The following is a 15,248-nucleotide window of genomic DNA, read 5'->3' as shown; positions in this document are numbered from 1 at the left end:
CACTTTGCAGAGTGTGGTGCGCGGTTGGGATTTCAACAGGTTGGGCTTGCAGAGATTGAGTAGTTAATGCAGCCATAAGATGGCTGTTACCTTTTAATTGGGTAAAATATGGCACGCAGCAGGTGAGAAGATGTGCTGGGTATTGATTGAAGAAAAAGACATGTAAGGCAGAGAGAAGGAGCAAATGCAGTTAAAGTAGAAATTATGATGAAGCGTGCAGGTGCTTGCTTTCTTTGAGAGTTGACTATATCTCAGGTGGCACAGGACATCAGCTAAGCGATTATAGCTGGTGATGCAATGAATATAATGAGCACCCAGGCAACCTGCCCTTCACACTCTGGCTTGCCTTGGCAGTGTTGTCTTCGGTAAGGTCATGAGGCCACATTAGAAAAGAAGGAAAGACCGAAGACAACTGCATGGATGGAAATAAAATCAAAGAACTACGAATCTATCCCAGGCGTCGGTAAATAATCCTCGAAGAAGGTCTATCTTTGTTTGGACACTCATAATCAATATTGGGTTTTGGGAAGGGGGGGGGGAAAAAAAAAAATTTTTTTTTTTTTTAAAAACCCCCCCCCGGGGGAAAGGGGCCAAAAGGGGGTTTTTTTGGGGGGGGAAAAAAAAAAAAAAACCCCCAAAAAAAAAAATTTTTTTTAATTTTTTTTTTTAAAAAAAATTTTTAAAAAAAAAAACCCCCCGGGGTTTTTTAAAAAAACCCCCATTTTTTTTTTTTTTTCCCTTAAAAAACCCCCCCCCAAAAAAAGGGGAAAGAAAAAGGGGCCCCTTTTTTGGGGGAAAAAAACCCCCCTTTTTTTTTTCCCCTTAGTTTCCAGTTTTCCCGGGGGGGTTTTTCCCCCCCCCCGGGGGTTTTAAAAAACCCCCTTTTTTGGGGTTTTTCCCCCCCCTTTTTTTCCCTTTTTTTTTTTTCCCCCCCAAAACCCCCTTTGTTTTTTCCCCCACCCCCGGTTTTTTTTTTTTAAAAAATCCCCCAAAAAAAAAAACCCCCTTTTTTGGGGGGGCCCCTTTTCCCCGGGGTTTTTTTTTTTTTTTTAATTCCCCCGGGGTGACTTTTTTCCCCCCCCCCCCAAAACCTTTTTTTTTCCCCCCCCCAAAAAAAAAATTTTTGGGGGCCCCGGGGAAAAAAAAAAAGGAAAAAAAAAAACCCCCCCTTTTTCCAAACCCCTTTTTTTGGGGGGGGGGGGGCCCCTTTTTTTTTGGGTAAACCCTTTTGGAGCCGGGGTTCCCCCCCCCCCCCCCTTTTTTTTTTTTAACCACGGTTCCCCCTTTAAATTAAAAAAAAAAATTTTAAAAAATTTTTTTTTAAAATTTTTTAAAAAAAAAGGGGGGGGGGGCCCTTAAAAAGGGGGGGTTTTTTTGGCCCCTTTTTTTTTCCCCCCCCCTTCCCGGGGGCCCGTGGGGCCCTTTTCTTTTTTTTTTGGGAGACGCCCTTTAAATTTCCCCCCTTTTTTTTTTAAAAACCAATTTTTGGGGGTTTTTGGGGGAAAAAAAAAATTTTTAAAAGGGGGGGGTTTTTTCCCCCCCCCTTTTTTTTAAAAAAAGGGGCCCCTTTTAAAATTTTACCCCCCCTTTTTTCCCCCTTTCAAAAAAGGGAAAAAAAACCCCCAAAGTTTTGGGGAAACCGGGGCCCAAAAAAAATTTTTAAAAAAAAATTTTTTTCCACAAAAAATTTTTTCCCCCCCCCCCCCTTTTAAAAAAAATTTTAAAATTTAAAAACCCCAAAAATTTTTTTTTAAAAAACCGGGGGGGAAAAAAAGGGGGGTTTGGGTTTTTTCCCCCGGGGGAAAAGGGGGGGGGTTTTTTTGGGGAAAAAAGGGGGGGGAAAAAACCTTTTTTTCCCCCCCCCCAACCTTTTTTTGGTTTTAAACCCTTTTTTTTTAAAAAAAAAAAGGGGGGGGGGGCCCCCGGGGGGGGGAAAGGGAAAAATTTAACCCGGGGGTTGGGTTTTTTTTCCCCCAAATGCTAAAAAAAAGGGGGGGGTTTTTAAAAAATTTTTGGTTGGGGCCCCCTTTTTTTAAAAAACCCCCCTTTTTTTCCCCCAAAAAAGGGGGGAAAAATTTTTTTGGGGAAATTTTTTGGGAAAAAAAGGGGCCCCCCCCCCCCCTTTTTTTTAAAAAAACCCCCCGGGAAAAAAAAAAAAATTTTAAAAAAAATTTTGGGGCCCCCTCCCCCAAAAAAAAACCCCCCCTTAAAAAAAAAATTTTTGGGTTAAAAAAAATTTTTTTTTGGGGAAAAAACCCCTGGGGGGTTTAAAAACCCGAAAAAAAAACCCCCCCCAAACCCCAAAAAGGGAAAAATTTTCCCCGGGGGGGGGTTTTTTTTTCCCCAAAATTCCCCTTTTAAGGGAAAAAAAACCCCCCCGGGGAAAGGGGGGTTTTTGGGGAAAAAAAAAAATTTTTTTGGGGGTTTTTTTAAAACCCTTTAAAAAAAAGGGGGGGAAAAAAAAAGGGAAAGGGAAAAATTTTTTCCCTTTTTTTCTTTTCCCAAAAATTTCCCCCGGGGTTTTTGGGGGGGTTTTTTTTTGGCCCCCCTTTTTTTTGGGGGGAAAAAATTTCCCCCGGGGGGGGGGGGTTTTGAAAAAAAGGAAAAAAAAAGGGGGGGGAAAAAAAAAAAGAATCCAATTAACCCGGGGGGAAAATTAAAAAAAAACCCAAACCTTTTTTTAAATTGTTGGGGAAAATTTTTAAAAACCCCGCAACCCCCGGCCGGGGTTTTTTTTTTTGGGGGGGGGGCCCCAAAAAAAGGGAAAAAGGAAAAAAAGGAAAAAAAAAAAAAAAAACCAACCCAGGGGGTTTTTCCCGGGGGGGGGGGGAAAAAAAATTTAAAAACCCCTTTTTTTTTAAAAAATTTTTTTAAAAAAGGGGAAAAAAGGGGGTTTTTGGAAAAAGGGGAAAAGGTTAAAAAAGAAAAAAAAGGGATTTAAAAAAAAAAGGAAAAAAAAAACCCCCGGGGGAAAATTTAAGGGGGGGGGGGGAAAGGGGAAAAAGGGGGGGTTTTTTTCCCCTTTTTGGGGGAAATTTTAAAATTTAAAAAACCCCCCTTTTTCCCCGGAAGGGGAAAAAATTTTTTAAAAAAAAAAAAAAAAAATTTTTTAAAACCAAAAAAAAAAAGGGGGAATTTTTTTTTTTAAAAAAAAGGGGGCCAAGGGTTTTTAAAGGGGGTTTTTTTTTTTTTAAAATTTTTTTTCCCCCTTTTTTAAAAAAAAACCCCCCGGGGGAAAAAAAACCCCCCCCCAAAAAAAAAAAGGGGGGGTTTTTTTTTTTTCCCCCTTTTTTTAAAAGGGGTTTTTTTTTTTCCCACCCCCCCTTTTTGGGGGGTGGGGGAAATTTTTTAAAAAAGGGGGGGTTTTTTTTTTTTTCCCCCCCTTTTTTTTTTTTTTGGGGGGGTTTTTTCCCCCTTTTTATCCCCCCGCCCCCCCCCCTTTTTTTTTTTTCCCCTTTTTTCCCCCCCCTTTTTAAAGGGGGGGTTTTTAAAAAAACCCCCGGGGGGGGGTTTTTTTTTTAAGGGGGCCCCCCCAAAAAAAAATTTTTTCCTCCCCCCCTTTTTCCCCCCGGGGGGCCCCCCCCCCTTTTCCCCCAAAAAAAAATTTTTTTCCCCCTTTTTTTCCCAAAAAAAAGAAATTAAAAGGGGGGAAAAACCAAAAAAAAAAAATTTTCCCATTAATTAAGGGGAACCCAAAAAAAATTTTGGGCCCCCGGGGGGGTTTTTTTTAAAGGGGGGTTTCCCCCCCAAAAACCCCCCTTTCCCCCCAAAAAACCCCTTTTTCCCCTTTTTTTAAAAAAATAATTTTTTTAAAAAAACCCCAAAAAATTTTTAATTTTCCTTTTAAAAAGGGGGAAACCAAAAATTTTTTTTTTGGGGGGGGGGGGCCCCCCCGGGGGAATTTTTTTTTTTCCCCCAAAACCCCCGGGTTACCCAAAAACCCCCCCCGGGCCCCCTTTTTTAACATTTTTTTTTGGGGCCCCCAAAAAAAAAACCCCCCCTTTTTTTGGGTAACCGGGTTGGGGTTTTTAAAAACCCAAAAAAAAAAAATTTTCCCCCTTTCCCGGGGTTTTTTTGGGGCCCCAAAAACCCCCCCAACGGGGCCCCAAAAATTCCCCCCCCAAAAAAAATTCCCTTTTTTCACCCCCCCAAAAAAACCCCGGGAAAAGGGGGCCCCCCAAATTTTTAAAAATTGGGGGGGAAAAAAGGGGGGCCCAAAAGGGGGGGGTTTTTCCTTTTTTTTTTTCCCCCCCTTTTTCCCCAAAAAAAAATTCTTTTAAAAAAAAATTTTTTAAAAAAAAAAAATTTTTTTTTCCCGGGGGGAAACCCCCCTTTTTTTGGGGGGGCCCCCCCCCAAAAAAGGTTTTCCCCCAAAATTTAAATTAAAAAAGTGGGGGGTTTTCCCCAAAAAAAAAATTTTCCCCCCCCTCTTTTTAAATTTTTTAAAAAACCCCCCCGGGGTTTTGGGAAAAAAAAAAAACCCCCCGGGGGTTTTTTAAAGGGAAAAATTTAACCCGGGGGTTGGGTTTTTTTTCCCCCAAATGCTAAAAAAAAGGGGGGGGTTTTTAAAAAATTTTTGGTTGGGGCCCTTTTTTTAAAAAATTTTTTTTTTCCCCCAAAAAAACCCAAAGAAAATTTTTTGGGGGGGGTTTTTTTGGGGAAAAACCCCCCCTTGGGGAAAAATTTTAAAAAAAAGGGAAAAAATTTTTAAAAAAAATTTTAAAAAAAACCCCCCTTTGGGGGGAAAAAACTCCCCCAAAAAAAAACCCCCCCTTAAAAAAAAAATTTTTGGGTTAAAAAAAAAGGGTTTTTTTAAAAAAAACCCCCGGGGGGGTTTTAAAAAAAAGGGAAACCCAAGGGAAAAAAAAAAAAAATTTTTTTAAAATTGGGGGGAAAAACCCCCCCCCCTTTTAAAGGGGGGGGGAAAAAAAAAAGGGCCCCCTTTTTTTTAAAAAAAGGGGAAAAGGGGGGGGGGGTTTTTTTTTAAAAAAAAAAAAAGGGAAATTTTTTTAAAAAAAACCAAAAATGCCCCTTTTTTAAAAAATTTTTAAAAAAGGGGGGTTTCCCCGGGGGGGGCCCAAAGGGGGGTTTTTTTTTCCCCCCCAAAGGGTTCCCTTTGGGGGTTTTTCCCCGGGGAGGGGGGGGGAAAAAGAAAAAACCAGGGAAGGAAAAAAAAAAAATTAAAAAAAGGGAAAAATTTTTTTTAATTTTGGGGCCTGGGGCCAAAATTTTTTGGGAAAACGGAATTTTTTAACCCCCCAAAAAAAAATTAAATTTTTTGGGGGAAAGGTTTTTTAAAGGAAAAAAAGGGGGAAAGAAAAAAAAAAAAAAAAGGGGGAAAAAAAAAAAACCAAAATTTTGGGGGGGAAAAAAAAAAAGGGAAAAAATTTTTTGGGGGTTAAAAATTTTTTTTCCCCCCCAAAAAATTTTTTTTTTTTTTTAAAAAAAGGGGGTTTGGGGGGGGGAAAAGGTTTTAAGTTTTAAAAAACCCCAAAAGGGGGGGGCCCCAAAAAAAAAAATTTTAAAAAAAAGGGGGAAGGGGGGGGGAAAAGGTTTGGGGGGGGGAAAAGGGTAAAGGGGTTTTTTTTCCATTTTCCCCCCAAAAAAAAAAAACCCCGGGGGTTGTTTTTAAAAAAAACCAAAAAAAAGGGAAAAAAACCAAAGGGGGGGGCCCCAAAAAAAAAATTTTTTTAAAAAAAAGGGGAAAATTCCCCTTTTTTGGAAAAAAATTTTAAAGGGGGGCCCCCTTTTTTAAATTTTTTTTTTTTTTTTTGGGTTCCCCCCTTTAAAATTTTTTTAAAAAGGGGGGGCCCCCCCCCCCGGGGGGCCCAAATTTTTTTTTTTTTTTTTCCCCCCCGAATTTTTTACCAATTTTTTGGGGGGCCATTTTTCCCTTTGTCGGGGTTTTTTTTTGGGGGGGTTTTTTTTCCCCGTGTACCCCCTTTTTTTCCCCCCGGGGTTTTTGGGTTTTTAAACCTTTGGGCCCCCAAAAAAAACCCCCCCGGGGTTTTTGGGGTTTCGAAAAAAACCCCGGGGGTTTGGCCAAAATTTCCCTTTTGGGCCCCCGGGGGGGGTTTTTTCAAAAAAATTTTTTTTTTTTTAAAACCCTTTTAACCCCCCCCCTTTTTCCCCCCCCAAAATTTCCCCCCCCAAACCCCCCTTTTAAAAAAAAACCCCCCATTTTTCGGTTTAAAAACCCAAAAACCCCAAAAAAAACCCTTAAAAAAAATTTTCCCTTGGGGGGGGGGGTTTTAAAAATTTTTTTTTTTTTTTGGGGGTTTTTTCCCCCGTCCCCCGAGGGGGTTTTTAAAAACCCCCCTTTTTTTTTTAAAAAAACCCACGGTTCCCCCTTTAAATTAAAAAAAAAAATTTTAAAAAATTTTTTTTTAAAATTTTTTAAAAAAAAAGGGGGGGGGAAAAAGGTGCCCAACCCCGGGGGGCCCCCCGGGGTTTTTTTTTGGTTTTGGGGGTTCCCCGGGGGGGGGGTTTTTTAAACCCCTTTTTCCCGGGGCCGGAAACCAAAAGTTTTTTTCCCCAAAAAAAAGGGGGCCAAAAGGGGGGGTTGTTTTTAAAAATTCCTTTTCCCCTTTTTTTTTCCCCCCCCCAAAAAAGGGGTTTTTTTTTTTGTTTTTAAAAAAAACCAAAAAACGTTTTTCCCCGGCCCCCCAAAAAAAATTTTTTGGGGGGTTTTTTTGGGGGGCCCCCCGGGGGGTTCCCCGGGTTCCCCCAAAAGGGGGGGTTTTAAAAAAAAAACCCCCCCAAATTTTTAAAGGTTTTCCCAAAAAAATGGAAAAACCCCTGGGGCCCAAAAAAAAATTTTTAAAAAAAAAAATTTTTTTTGGGGGTTTTTCCCCCTTTAAACCCCAAAGGGCCTTTTTTTAAACCCTTTTGGGAAAGAGGGGGGGGGGCCCCCTTTTCGGGGTCCCAATTTTTTTTTCCCCCCCTTTGGAAAAAAAAAATTTAAAAAAATTTCCCCTGGGGCGGGGGGAAAAAAAATTTGGGGGGGAGAAAAAAAAAACCCCTTTTTTTTTTTTTAAAGCAAACCTTTTTTTTAAAAAACCCCTTTTTCCAAAAAAAGGGGTTGGGGGGGGGGGGAAAAAACCCCTTGGGGGCCCCCTTTTTTTTTAAAAAAAGGCCTTTTTTTAAAAAAAAGGGAAAAAATTTCCCCCCCGGGGGGGTTGGGGAAAAAAAAGGGGAAAAACCCAACCCCAAAAACCCCCCAAAAAAAAACCCCCCCAAAAAAAAAAAAAAAAAACCCCCCCCCCCCCGGGGGGGGAAAAGGTTTAAAAGGCCACCCCCGGGGGAAAAAAATTTGTTTTGTGAAAAAAGGGAAAATTTAAAATTTTTTTTTTGGGGGGGGAAAGGGGGCCCCCTTTTTAAAAAAAAGGAAAGGGAAATTTTCCCCCCAGAGGGGGGGGTTTTTTAAAAAAAAGGGGAATTTGGGGAAAAAAAAAAAAAAGGGGGGGGGGAAAAAACCCCCCGGGGAAAAATTTTTTTTTGGGGGGGGAAAATTTAAAAAGGGGGAAATTTTTTTAAAAAAAAAAAAGGGGGAAGGGGGCCTTTTTTTAAATTTTAAAACAAAAAGGGGGAAAGGGAAAACCCGGGGGTTTTTGGGGGGTTTTTCCCCCCCCTTTTTTTTTGGGGTTTTCCCCCCCGGGGGGGAAAAAATTTGGAAAGGGGAAAAAAAATTGCGGGGAAAATTAAAAAAAAAAAAAAAAGGGGGAAAAAAAGGGGGAAAAATTTTTTGGGGCCCTTTTTTTTAAAAAATTTTTTTTAAAGGGGGGGAAAATTTAATTTCCAAATAAAAAAAAACCCCCCTTTTAAAAGGGGGTTTTTTAAAAAGGGTTTAAAATTTGTTTAAAAAATGGAAAAAAAAAAAAAGGGAAAAAAAAACCCGGGAAAAAAAACAAAAAAAAAACCCCCCCGGAAAAACCTAAAAAAAGGGTTTTTTTTGGGGGAAAAATTTTCCCCTGATTTTTTTTTTTAAAAAAAAGGGAAAATTGGGAAAAAAAAGGGGGGAAATTTTGGGGAAAAAAAAATTTTTTAAAGCCCCCAAAAAAATTTTAAAAAAAAAAAAAAGGGCCCAAGGGGGGGAGGGGGGGAAAAAAAAATTTTTTTTAAAATTTAAAAAAAGGGGCCCCCCCCCCTTTTAAAAAAAAAAAAACCCCCAAAAAAAAAACCCCCAAAACCCCAAAAAAATTTTAAAAAAAAAGGGGAATTTTTTTTTAAAAATTTTTTTTTAAAAAAAAAGGGGGGCCCCCAAAAACCCCCTTTTTTTTAAAAGGGGTTTTTTTTTTTTTTTCCCCCTTTTTTAAAAAAAAAGGGGGCCCCCCCAAAAAAAATTTTTGGGGGGGCCTTTTTCCCCCCCCCTTTAAAAAAAAATTTTTTTTTTCCCCCCTTTGGGGTTTCCTTTTTCCGGGGGCCCCCCTTTTTTTTTTTTTCCACCGGTTTTGGGCTTTTCCCTTTTCCCGGGCCCATCCCCCTTTAAAAACCTTGGGGGGGGAAAATTTAATTTTTTTTCCCCCTTTTTAAAACCCCCCCCGGGGGGGGGTTTCAAAAAAACCCCCCCCCTTTTTAAATTGGCCTTATTTTTTAAAAAACCCCCCCCCCCTTTTTTTTTTTGAAAAATTTTCCCCCGGGGTTTAATTAAAAAACCCCCCCTTTTTTTTTTTTCCCAAAAGGGGGGTTTTTTTGGGAAAAAAATTTTTAATTTTTTTTTTTTAAGTACCAGGGGAAAAAAAAAAAATTTTTGGAAAAAACCCTTTTTCCCCGGGGGGGCCCCCAAAATTAAAATTTTTTCCCCCCGGGGAAACCCCCTTTTATAAAAGGGGGGGTTTTTTTTTTCCCCAAATTTTAAAAAAATTTAAAAAAAAATTTTTTTAAAAAAATTTGGGTTTTTTTGGGTTCAAAAAAAAAAATTTTTTTTGGGGGGGGGAAAAAAAAAAAATACCCTTTTGGTTTGGTTTGCCCCAAAGGGCCCCCCGGGGCCCCAAAAAGGGGGGGCCCCCCCCCCCGGGCCCCTTTTTTTTTAAAAAATTTTTTTTTTCCGGTCACCCCCTAAAAGGGGAAATTTTTTAAAAAAACAATTTTTTTTTGGGTTATTTTAAAATTTTTTTTTTGGTTTTTGGGGGGGGTTAAAAAAAACCCCCCCTTTGGGTTTTTTTTTATTTTAAAAAATTTTTCCCGGCCTTTAAACCCAAACCCCTCCCCCCTTTTTTGGTTTTTTCCTAATTTTAAAAAAAAAGGGGGGGGCCCCCCGTAGGGGGGCCCCCCCCGGGGGGGTTTTGGGGGGGAAATTAAAATTAAAAACCCCCCCCCTTTTTTTTTTCCCCCGGCCCCCCCCAAAAAAAGGGGGAAATTTAAAAAAAAAAAAAATTTTTCCCCCCCCCCCAAAAAACCGGGGGCCCCCAAAATTTTTAAATTTTAAGGGGGAAATTTGGGGGGGAAAGAAAAGGGCCCCCTTTTTCCCCAAAAAACCCTTTAAACCCTTTTTTTAAAAAATTTTTTAAAAAGGGCCCGGGAAGGGGGGGCAGGAGGGGGGGGAAAAAATTTGGGGGGGAAAAAAAAAATTTTTTTCCCCCTGTTTAAAAAAAAAGGGGGGGAAAAACCTTTGGGGGGGTTTTGGAAGGGGTTAAAAAAGGGGTTTTCCCCCCAAAAAAAAATTTTTTTTTTAAAATTTTTTAAAGGGGGGGGCCCAAAAAAAAGGGGGTTTTAAAAAACCCGGTTCGGGGAAGAAAAAAAAAACCCCCTTTTTTTAAAAAAGGGGTTTTTTTTCCCCCCCCCCCCAAAAAATTTTGGGGAAAAAACCCCCCCCTTTTTAATAAAAAAACCCGGGGGAAACCCCCAAAAAATTTTTTAAAAAAAAAAAAGGGGGAAGGGGAAAAAAAAAGGCCCCCGGGGGGGGGCCCCAAAAAATTTTTTTTTCCAAAGGGGGGTTTCCCCTTTTGGGGGGGAAAAAAGGGGAAACCCCCCCCCCCCCAAAAATTTTTCCGGAAAAAAGGGGGTTTTTTAAAAGGGTTTTTTAAAAAAGGGAAAAAAAATTTTTTTTTTTTAAAAAAATTTTTTTAATTTTTAAAAAATTTTTCCAAAAAAAAAAAAGGGGGGAAGGGGGGCCCCCCGGGTTTCCCCCCCCCCTTTTTTTCCCGGTTTTTTTTTGGGGGGGCCCCCAAAAAAAAAAAGGGGAAAAAAAAGGGCAAAAAAAAAACTTTTTTTTAAAAAAAAGGGGGAAAAAAAAAAAAAAAAAAGGGGGGGGGAAAAACAAATTTTTTTTTTAAATTCTTTTTTTTAAAAACATCCCGGGGGGGGAAAAAAAAATTTTTTTTTTAAAAAAAAAAAATATTAAAAAATTTTAAAAAAAAAACCGGGGGAAAAAAAAAGGGGGGGACAAAAAAAACCCGGGGGGGGGGGGGTTTTTAAAAAAAGGGCCCCCCCCCCAAAAAGGGGTTTTTTTTTTTTTTTGGCCCCCCAAATTTTTTAAAAAAAAAACCCCGGGAAAAAAAAAAAACCCCCCAAAAAAAAGGGGGTTTTTTAAAACAAAAAAAGGGGAAAAAAAAAAAGGGGGAAAAAAGGGGGGGTTTTTTAAAAAAAAAACCCCCTTTTTTAAAAGGGGGGAAAAAAAAAGGGAAAGGGCCAAGGGGGGCCCGGGGGGTTTTTAAAAAACCAAATTTTTAAAAAAAAACCCCCCCCCTTTGGGGGAAAAGGGGGGGGAAAAATTTTTCCCCTTTTTTTTTTTTTTTTAAAAAAATTTTTTCCCCGGCCCCCCTTTCCCCCCCCGGGGCCGATTTTTCCCCCTTAATTTTAAAACCCCGGGTTTTTTTGGGGCCCCCCCCCCCCTTTTTTTGGGGGTTTCCCCCACCCCCCTTTTTGGGTTTTTTTTTCCCCCCCCTTTTTTCCCCGGTGGGGGGTTTTTTTTAAAAATTTTTTGGGGTTTTCTTTTTGGGGTGGGTCTTTCAAAAACCCCCCCTTTGGGTTTTTTTTCCCCTTTTTTTTTTTAAAAACCTTTGTTTTTTCCCCCCCCAAATTGGTTTTTTTCCCCCCAAAGTTCAAAACAAAAACCCCGGGGGAAACTTGGGAAAAAACCCCCCTTTTTTTAAAATTTTTTCCCGGCTAAAAAAAAATTTTTTTTCCCCGGGGGGCCCCCCCCCCGGGGGGGCCCCAAAAAACCCCCCAAAAAATTAATTAAAAAAAAAGAAATTTAAACCCCCAAAAAAACCTTTTTTTAAAAAAAAAAAAAAAAAAAAGATTTTTTTTTAAAAAGGGGGCCCCCGGGGGTTAACCCGGGGGGCCCCCCCCCGGGGGGGGGAACCCCCCCCCAAAGGGGGGGTTTTTCCCCCCCCGGGGGTTTTTTTTTTTAAAAAAATTTTTTTGGGGGAAAAAACCTTTTTTTTTGGGAAAAAAATTTTTAATTTTTTTTTAAAATTTTTTTTCTTTTAAAAATTTTTTCCCCCGGGGGGGGGTTTTTTTGGGACCCCCAAAGGGCCCTTTTTTGGGTTTTTTTAAAAACGTCCCCGGGGGGGTTCCCCCCCTTTTGGTGGGCCCCCCTTTTTTCCAAAGGGGGGTTTAACCCCCCCCCTTTTTGGGGGGGGGAAAGGGGGGGGGGAAAAAAAGGGGGGTTTTCCAAGAAAAAATTTTTTTGGGAAACCCTTTTGGGGCTCCCCCGGTTACCCCTTTTAAAAATTTTTTTTTAAAAATTTTTTTCTTTTTTTAAAAATTCCCCAAATTTAAACCATTTTGGGGGGGGGAAAAACCATTTTTTTTTTTTAAAAAAACCCCCCGGGTAAGGGGCCCCCCCTTAAAAAACCCCCCCCAAAAAAAAAATTTTTTTTAAAAAAAAAAAACCCCGGGGAAAGGAAGAAGGGGAATTTGGGGGGAAAACGGGTTTGGGTTTTGGGGGGGGGAAACCCCCAAAAAAGGTTTTTTTAACCCCTTTCCCCCCCCAAAAAAAAAGGGGGGGAAAAAAAAAAAAAAAAAGGGGGGGTTTTTTTAATAATTAATTCGCTCACACCTTGCCGCACTTTATTGATTCAAGGGAAAGGGAGCCATGTCGTTTAAGGCTGCTGCCTTCAAAGTACCATTTGGACTTGTCTTGGCCGTTCGGGACGGGGTCACGTGCAAGTGGCTTCCTCGTTAGTATAGTGGTGAGTATCCCCGCCTGTCACGCGGGAGACCGGGGTTCGATTCCCCGACAGCGAGCACATAGCTTCTTTTTGGTCTGTCTGTCATCAGAGCACTGGATCAAGCCTGTGAACTATTAACAACCTATTAATAGTTATATCGACTATTCATTTCTGTGGTACGTGGATCGATTGTGACAAAACTCCTTTAGAGAGTGCGTTAGATGGAGCGAAAGTAAGGACTTAAATCCAGACTCACCAATGGGGGCATTCTTGTTTGGTTTTGACTTTAACAGTCCCCTTTGACTGCAGGGCCTAGTAACTAGTTGTCAGCCCGTTACCACGAAGCTTCCTGTTTTCTATCACTGCTTTTCAGCAGTGAGTACAGCACCGATTTCCAGATAGTCAGCCCCTACCTGTAGTGCTGAAGCTCAACCTGGTGTCGGGCCTAGTAAAAGGGGCAAGGTGTAGCTCCAGCAACTTGAAAGATTGCAGTTTTACATAGTTCTCTTTTACTGGTCTCTCACTCTAAGACCTCGTCTTAAATAAGTTGCTCACACTGTTCAGTGCCACACTTTAAATATATTCATTAATTACTGCAAATATCATGCTCTGTTCATTTCGCGAAGGCATGGTTACACTTCTGCAGTAACACGTCGGAAACTGACTTTGAGCCATTATTTCCATATCGATAAGTTTGAGTCGAGGAAATCATGGCTGCAAAGAGTCAGTAGACTAGCGCATACCACACGGCAGGCATGCGGCGGTGTGTGCACACATATAAACGATTTACCCATCTGCCTCTTCATCTATAGCAATAGCTATATGTACGTATACGTAGACAGACAGCTAGCTAGCTACCTGGCTGGCTAGCGAGCGAGAGACAGAGTGAGATGTCTAAGAGAGGAGACGCGCAAGCAGGTTCTGTAGTGTAGTGGTTATCGCGGCCGCTTAACACGCAGAAGGTCCTGGGTTCGATCCCCAGTGGAACCATTATGCTAGTGCAAGATAAGAGAATTGGGGTAGGCGTGATGAAGCATAACAGATTCGATTCCAGTAACCCAATCCTTTTCTTTTTTGAGATACCTTTACATGTGCTCTTGATTTCTTCAGATAAAACTGCTTCAATTGGAGAAAAATCCTGCTCACAGCGACAGCATATCAGTTGTCGCATTTGATTGCAAGCGGGCACAGAAACAATTTCACCACAACGCTAGATTACGCTTAGAAATGTGTTTGTCGCCAGGCAGCACAACAAAAACCGCAGCCTTTTAGTAACATCTTTACAGCTGGTAGGTGGGCACTACGCCTCTGGCAGCTCGTTCACTTGGGAGCCTGACCCGGGTTTTCTCAGTGCCCCAAAACAAGGACGGCCTGGAAGATCAGTTTGGCTAACGGGTCAGGACCTGAGGTCACTGCAGTAGCAAGAAGCAGCGTCCCTGCGCTTTGAACCACCAACCTTTCGGTAATAGCCAACGCTTAACCGATTGTTTACACAGAGACAGCAAAATCACCTTCTGTAAAAGTACAGCAAAGGGGAAACCTCTCCATCGACTACAAACTCAAACGCCAGAGACGAGAACCGTGTAAAATAATTGGCCATCCCTTAAGATATTATGAATGTTTTGTGTTAAACCAATGGGAAAAATGTCTGATGAGCCTTGTATATTATGTCTCCATAAAAACAAGTGAAGAGGTATTACGGTAAGACTAACGCATCATTTTGCAAACTGCACACAGACTGCAACACGGTAGAATTGTGCAATGACACTTTGCAGAGTATTGCGGGTGCGCAGTTTGGGTTTTCCAGCAGGTTGGGCTTGCAGAGATTGAGTGAGTTAATGCAGCCATAGATGGCTGTTACCTTTTGGTGGGTAAAATATGGCACGCAGCAGGTGAGAAGATGTGCTGGGTATTGATTGGAAAGGAACATGTAAGGCAGAGAAGGAGCAAATGCAGTTAAAGTAGAAGTGCCAGTAGAGCGTGCAGGTGCTTTCTTTGAGAGTTGACTATATCTCAGGTGGCACAGGACATCAGCTAAGCCGGTATAGCTGGCGTGCAATGGTGCTGTGAGCACCCCAGGCTTGACATGCCCCGCTACACTCTGACTTGCCTTGTGGCAGTGTTGTCTTAGCCGGTAAGGAGTCGCGAGGCCACATTAGAAAAGAAGGAAAGACCGAAGACAACTGCATGGATGGAAATAAAAATCAAAGAACTACGAATCTATCCCAGGCCGTCGGTAAATAATCCTCAGAAGAAAGGTCTATCTTTGTTGGACACTCTGCGATAATCAATATTATGTCTCTGGTAACTGATCTGTTAATTCTATATTTAACAACATACAGCGTATACAACTGAAAGTCGAGCTGTTGTAAATATGGTATATAGTTGTTAGAAACGATACTTAAAAATAGTGTGTAAATGCTATCTTAATGGAAAATGAAAAAACAACTGAGGGAGAAAAGAAAGAGGCGCGAGAGCAGAAACTGAAGTGGCATGAACGGATGGGCAGGAGGGACAATAGCTGAAGAAAGTGTCTGACAGGGGCTGTCCGCACTGGCTCGCCCTCACTGGGAACAGATATACTTACAAGATGGCCTTGATGTAGAGCATCCCTCCAGTAGAGTCGGGATTGTGCGACGAAGTACTGCAGGACAAAACACCATAAGTGGTGTGGCTGGAGTGCATGGCAGAAAACTCCGATTTAAAATTCTAAGACAGCCTGAGGAAAAAGTTTCAGAGAGTGGACTTCGAAAGCCAGCATGGCTTTTATGGGTATGTTAATCAGGTGATGGGTGATATTTCATTTTTATAGTTTATTTGCTGGGTTCTTCAATTAAAAGAGATCCACCGCTGCACAGATGTGACACTACAGAAGGCAATCTGTTTATTCGACAAACTGAAAGGAGTAACCACGGAACCAAACTTGTTTTACCAGCTCATTAGCATGACCAGAATGCCGTGGTTTACCATGTATTTTTTCCCACTTGCCATTCTTTCTTTGTCACGAGCTGGATTTGGAAACGGACGGTGTCGTTTCTCAGCACAGATGTCATCACACTCCTTCATTTTCGAAACGTAGCTGAGTTTTTCGGTCGCTGTAACCTTAATAACCTCCTGTTTGGGCCAGCAACC

At 41.0% G+C, this 15,248-nt stretch overlaps 1 non-coding gene across 1 annotated transcript; it reads left to right on the top strand.

Annotated features, from left to right (window-relative positions):
- The first annotated feature begins 13,033 nt into the window (after positions 1 to 13,033).
- Positions 13,034 to 13,106, top strand: TRNAV-AAC. Its single transcript has one exon. It is a non-coding gene; the product is annotated as a tRNA-Val (tRNA).
- The last annotated feature ends 2,142 nt before the right edge of the window (positions 13,107 to 15,248 follow it).

The sequence above is a fragment of the Protopterus annectens genome, chromosome 2.part1, assembly GCF_019279795.1.
Source record: "Protopterus annectens isolate FY-2018-M chromosome 2.part1, PAN1.0, whole genome shotgun sequence".
Classification (NCBI taxonomy): Eukaryota; Metazoa; Chordata; order Ceratodontiformes; family Protopteridae; genus Protopterus; species Protopterus annectens.
This window is presented reverse-complemented; position numbering and strand designations above follow the sequence as displayed.